Source organism: Pseudopipra pipra, chromosome 1 (genome assembly GCF_036250125.1).
Source record: "Pseudopipra pipra isolate bDixPip1 chromosome 1, bDixPip1.hap1, whole genome shotgun sequence".
Classification (NCBI taxonomy): domain Eukaryota; kingdom Metazoa; phylum Chordata; class Aves; order Passeriformes; family Pipridae; genus Pseudopipra; species Pseudopipra pipra.
Genome location: NC_087549.1, coordinates 124,498,191 through 124,505,287, shown reverse-complemented (window position 1 = coordinate 124,505,287; position 7,097 = coordinate 124,498,191).

Here is a 7,097-nt window from a genome sequence, read left to right as displayed (position 1 = left end):
TTCTTAGTTCCAAATAAATGTGCTGTTTTGACAGAACCTCTTCTCTTTGCCAGTAAGCTGGTGGGCATCTGTTATGTTTCCATTCTTTGATAGAACCAGTAAATATCCTGGAAGTCCCCAGAATGTACATTTATTTGAAACCAAAAGTAAATAATTCCAAACAAACCTTCAGTGTTTAAGCATGAAACATTTCTTTGGGTTAAGAACAGTGTATTTGAGGGAACCATTGAAAAGAGTCATCTTAAAGACTTGCAAGTATTGCAGACTATAAATTTAGGTGTCATGAGGAGTGAAGGATGGTGCACTCTCCATTGGAGGACTGTGCAGACAATGCAGCTCTGATTGCATTGACTGATAGAAATGGGCATTTTTCACTGTTGGGTGCTGATGGAAAGGTGGGGAGAAAGCAGTAGAAATCTCTTTGTTTGTCCCTTCTTTTCTTTTTTTTCTTTCAGTAAATCTGTACTTACAAAATTTTTCTTTATTCTGATTGATCACTTCTATGCCTGCACATCCAGTTGCTATTTTTGCAGTGTTCAGGGCAATGCAGATTAAGGCTCTGATTCTCACACTGACACCACTGCAAACTAAGAACAGTTACTAGTCATTGGGCTTGTCTGAGTTTTAGTCTGCCATTCATAAAAGAATCCTTGTTTGAGACAGTTGTCCAGGTTTAATTTTAAACACGGGTCTTAGTTCCATTACTCTCAGTGGAAGCAATCTGTTAGCACATCTTATATATAGTCCTCAAAAGAGACATTAATTTAGTACTTGAGAAGCTGGGCCCCAAGGTACATGCACATACTACCTTTTCTTCATAAAGCATGAACAATTAATTTTATATATTTTTCATGTGTGTGGATTTTTCAAAGCAAATATTGAATATAATAGTATGCAGCATAGGGGAGTCACAGGCATATGACATAAAAGAGTAAATTGAACACAAAAAAAAGTTGTTACAATGAAAGTGAAGAATTTAAAGATATGTTGATCAAACCTACCTTTTTGGATTTGGGGGGTTTTTTTGTTTTATTTTTGGTTTTGGATTTTTGGTGTTTTCTTTGATTGGTTGGTTTTGGTTTTTTGTGGTTTGGGTTTTTTTTTTTTGGTTTGTTTGTTTGTTTTTGTTTGTTTGTTTTGATGTTCTTTTGGGTGTTTGGGGGTTTTTTTTGCTGCTATTACAGTTATGATGTGTCAGTACATCAACTAACCTCTAAACTTTTTCCTCAGATTTCTTTTTCCAAGTTTTCCAGTCTTGCAACAGGCCTATACAAGCTCATCACTGCAGCCATAGAATTACTGCAGAGTGAAGACTGTTGCAACACTGTCTTGAATGGCAAACTGCGATAAATTAGTATTTATATATCCTTGAAACTGTTTTGTTGGATGCTCATCCTGGCTCCATTACTTGCCAAGAGGCTATTATGACTCAAGTCCATAGCACAGACTCTGAAAAAGCTGACATATACCCTAAGAGGGGGAAAAAAAGGTCATTCCCTGTTGAGCAAGCCATTTAAAATAAGACAAGCATCTTTCTTTTGACAAATGGGAGTGTAATCTCTACGTAGTCTTTCAGCTTTGTTTGACAGCTGGCTTTGAAAGTTAGTGAGAGCAGAGCTCTGTCTGTGCCAAGCTAGGCATGGGTTTGAAGCAGTGTAGGTGTGCCTGTGCCAAACAATGTGTTACTGTACATGCTCTGCAATGTGCAGAAACATTGTATTTGTGTGTGTGTGGTTTTGTTCAGGTTTGTCGGCCCTACCTCCTAACATGGCCAAGTAGCTCAGGTCAGGAGTGCCTCAATAATACAACTTCACTGTAACTGGTTCTGCATCTGAGGGTTACAGGGGCTCTGTAGCATTCCTTATGGCTTAGTGTAAACCTTTTAAGGTCTTAGGTGTATAGGCATCAGTGTTAAACTTGCCAGCCTGCAACAAATTCACACGAAAGATCTGTCTATCCATTGATGGAAATCAGGGAAGGAGACAGATTCTAAAATATATATATAAAAAAAATCCTTATTTTCCTCATTACTCCTATGGTGAAATAGGCTGTTTGTCTGAGAAGAAACTGGGGAGAGAAAGCTCAGAGAGTATGAAATTTTATTCAATTTTAAAATCCTTATAGGATAAAAATTAATTCGAAGCAATCAAAGAGAGATGAGATGAGAACTCAGCCTGCTGGCTGTCAGTCCAATGTAACTTTGGTAAGGCAGGGATGAATGGGATAAGGCATTCGTGATACTGGCATAATTCCTGTGCACAGGAGAGAAAGGGTAAGTTTACATGGGAAAATTGTAAAGGGTTTAGGAAAAAAGTAAAATATAGATATTGTTTGGAAATTTTTCCCACAGTGAGGGAACCTAAGAAGCTTACCTAGAAGAAGGATAAGACATGACTTGATCCCAGTTTCTCCCAGGCTCCTTAATTTAGCAGACAATAGAATAGTGAGAACCAATGCCTGGAAAATCTCCATAGAAAAAAGTCACTTTAAAGTGGGAAAGTTTGTACTCATTGGAGTAAGGGAGGTGACAGATTACATCTTTTGATGTAAAAACATATGTTGCTTTAGCAGATGTTATGCGATTGATAAAAGAATTGTCAGATGAAGTATAAAGTATCGCGTCTTGTACTATACAGAAGGAAAAGATAATCATAAGTTTCTTTCTAGTTTTAAAATCCATTCAGGGATTTCTTCTTGTGCGAATGTCTTAATTTACAAACTCAACAGTTTTATTCATGGTTTTGTACATTATTTTTAGCAAGCAGAAAATAGAAGCAAAACAATCCATTGTATAAATATGACCATACAGAATCCCATGCCTTTGGTAGCATTTAAATCCAGAACTCTTGGACCATTTCAAGATCTCTTCTGCTGCCACCATAGCGTGGGTATAAGTATTACCCTACTGTCTTTTATGTGTAATAGTTACCAGAGGAGCTCTGATACACATACTTTTCCAGGACACTACACAATTAATAAATAGTTCTCAGAAAAATAGTATCTGTCAGCATTCCTGGAGTTTATTCCTGGATTTAGGGGGTAAGACAACGATATCAGTAAATGTAGTAAACCACAGGAATTTAATACTGTCACTCTGCATGTTTGGACTTCATGGTTTAGATTTAGAGTTGCCTTGTTTGCAATCTCACTGTAAAATGAAGGCAATGATGAGTGTTTGCTTTCTCTGGGCAAGGAAAGTAAGAATTGACTCAATACTAAGCACTTTGAAGGATACACTGCATTTTAAGAGAAAATGAGAAATAAGGGTGGATATAAGACATTACCTCCTAGCTTCAACAAGCATTAAATTGGAGGAGGAGAGAAAAGGGTTCACTGATGTTGTGGGAGAGGAGCTGGACAAGTTTGTGATCCTGGTAACATAATTTGATTTGTCTCACGCTAGCTACTAGTAATGGGATGCAAAAGAGGGCAGGAAATCCTAATGGTTCTTAGCTCCTTTAAATCCATGTATGCTTTCTTAAGAGTACAGAGGATTCGTGTTGACTCATATACCTGTCAGTGGTATATATACATATCAGTGGAATTATATGCAGCATTATAGTGACACTTTGCAGTTCAAAGCTCTTTCAGTTGTCCTTATGGTCCCTCTTCCTCCCTGCCTTCTTAACATGTTCCCATTGCACTTTATGCCAGTTCATCAAGACAGCTATTTTCCTGGATGTAGAGTTATTTTTAACTAATTAACCTGGTCAATCTGTTCAAAATGCCATAACTGCATATATTTTTAGAAAGACACATTTTGCAGTTTATGGCAGGATTATACATTTCAGAGTGATCTCTGGGGAAAAAAAAAACCCAAACATTCTACTGGTCACAAAGCAAAATTACACTGATGTGAAAGTCACTAAAGCAGTCTGCTGTGACTCCATGCTTAAAGGACATAAAAGATACCTTACAGTAAATCAAATATAATGTAATGTAAGGGGAACCCCCCCAAAAAACTACCACTGTCGTATATGCTCAGAGCTCATTTGCGGGAACTGCAGAGCAGTTGTGAGGGTGCTCTGCACAGTTTATTGTTAGTTGTCTGGCAGAACTAGGTGTGCCTATGCTGTGTCTTCGATGTTTCTTTGACTACTTTGAAGAGAGGTGTCAAGAGAGACCTTGGTGCAGCCCTCTAGACTTTTTACTCCAAGCCAAAGCTGCTTCTTTCTGTAGCAGAAAAACACTTTCATGGCCAAACAAGTCTCTACAGGCACACACCTTCTAAAATTCCAGCTACTGATTTATCTCATCCAGTTCCTTCTTTTCCTTCAGAACACCAAATTGCATTTTCATAATTTTATAATTAGGAGGAAAAAAAGATCTTTTTGAGTAAGTTTCACAAGGTCATTTAGAGTTTCTCAGGCTGATAATATTAAACTAGGATGGATTTAGCATCAAATTATGTTCTACGAAATATATTCTGGTTTGGTGAGTTTTTTTCTGCTCTCCTCCCCCCCCGGAGACTGAGTCTGTCTGGTTACTCATTGTACAAGTTCTAAAAATATTCTTTGAAATCTGTCCAACAGATTGTACATGTACAACAGCTTTGGTTGTACACATTGACTGGTTTGTGTTGGAGGTTTATGGTAGAGCTAAGGATGTCACTTTAATACAGAAAAGGAAAGCCAGCTAGAAACATTTTAGGCAGAAAGATTATGGAGTATTATCTACAATGATATGGTAGCCTTAATACCAGTCTTCTTTTAGATTTTTCTAAGCTTTTAATTATAAAAGGCTCCTTTTAACTCCTTAACCTGCCTGGGATTGGAATCTGAAAGGATTAAAAATGGCTTAAGCCATTATACTCGTCTTTTCACTCTATCTTCAAAATCACAGTCTCAGGGAAAATTCTGGTACAAGCATGACTATTTGTGATTATGACTTATGCATATCGATTTCCTATTGAATGTGGTCTGCTCCACTGTTCTTCATACCTTTCCAGACCATCTGAAGGGTAATTCATATGTCCTAATGCAACAAATATATATTGAAGATTGAGCAAGACAGAGATTTAAAACATATTATACATACTTTTCTGCACAGTTTGCAATAAGAACTGTTGATTGTTGTAAATTCAAAACATGTGTGTGTTTCTCATCAGCTGGGGTTCAATGAAATGCAAAATATAACCTAAAATATAGCCTAAAATATAAAACATACATCAAGGACTTATCAGGTAAGTCCTACGCACAAAGTTCAATAAGTAAGTCCCTTCAGGAAGAGTGTTGCTTGACCTAGTAAATAACAGCTGACTATCTCTGTGAGAATCTGAGCCAGCATCTGCTTTTCCAGCAGCATGAATCAGATATAACTGCGTCAACAGCAATACATGTTTCATCCTACTTAGATTAAAATGAATATTGGTGCCCAGCCTTCAAGCTGTTGGTGTAGATACATTGGCTGGTCTCATTCTGAAAACTGGAAGTTTTGTTTTTCATGCAGTTGGATAAGTGGAATGAATGTCCTTTCAACTGTATCAGTTGTATGTAAACATACGGTTTGTATAAAAACATACAAAAAATGTTTCCATTGCAGTTGAACTCTGTATGCAGTTGTGGAACAAAACTTCATTAAACAAAGTGAAACTTTTCCTAAAATTCCCTTACTTCATCCATATATTATGGTCATTTAGTTTGAACTTAAGAATCCTGATCCTCTTTATATGTCTCAGATAAAAGCGGTCTTTGTCACATTTGTTCCCAAGTCTTTTGAATTCCAGATTTGCTTTTCAAGGCTTTTATTAATGCAGGGACCAGCCAGTTTTTCTGAATTCTACAGGCTTGGCACCAAAAGAAGGAAAAAAAACCCTAACAATTGAATCTGGGGCCCAGATCTCTTCTCTCTCCTTCCAGCACCTCCTGAAATGCAGCAGAAGTGGTGTAGTTGTATTTCATAAGTTACAGTAGGGCTTCTAACATTGTGAGCTTAGAGAATATATCCTCATTTCCTTTCCAAAGCATAAGAAAGTGGTTATTGTACTGCACTACTGTGTTGGTTATATAAGAATCACCCATTTCCCTGCACTATCCCATACTCTTGCTAACATGCCAGGAAATAAAGTGTTTGTAATAAGTAACTGGGTGGTGTTATGGTCTGTTCTTTCATGTAATTCCTGAGCAGATTCTGAACTGCAGCTCCAAATTACTCTAGGATTTGGAGCTACCACTCTAAGTCCTGAGGTGCCACAAAAGACCCCAGGGAGAACTGCGATTTTGCAGGTGTCCTACAGAGCTAGTGATGAACCTCAGCCAGGTAGTTCTGAGGTGGATTTTTGAGTAATTTTTTAACTTACTCTTATTTTTCTTTTACTGATGCAATGGGGAAAGGAATCTGACACAACCACTTCCTCTGGTTGTATGTTCAGTGTAGATTTTTCAACATATATGAATCCCTGCAGCCCATTTAGACAGTGGTCCTGCCTTGGCAGATTGTGTCTGGAGCTGCAGAAAAAATGCTCCTGTAAGGGGCACGTACTTGGGACAGATATATCCCATGTTTCCTGCTGCAGAGGAAGAGGAACGTCAAACTGAAAGTGCAATGGCCTCTTATAAAGAGCCCAAAAAACCTGGAATGTAGTAGAGGAGACAGTCTAAAGAATGGTAGTACCTGGAAGGGGGAGCATCTCCTTGAGCAGAATGCCCTAATATCTAGTTATTTTGCTATGACAGTATCTGTATTCTTATGAACTTGAACAATCTCATTTGCCATTTCTAATGTATGTAATAAATATTAGTATATCAGGGTCTTTGAGAAGATTCAAAATACCTTCAGAATAGTAAGTGAAGAAAAGCCTTATAATGTGGACCCTTTTTCATAAAATTAGCTCGAGATGTTAGCACAGTGAGAGATGATCCATAGTTGTAGAAGGACCCTAGCGACTTGACATGATTTAAGATGTGACATTACTGATGACTGCCACAATTTATACCCATGATTCCCAGAGAGTTATGAATAGAGTCTTATTACTTTTTAAGCCATGCCATAAAAATGTCTATATAGACATTTTTATGGCATGGCTTAAAAAGTAATAAGACTCTATTCATACCTCTCTGGGAATATGGGTATAAATTGTTGGCAGTCATCAGTAATGC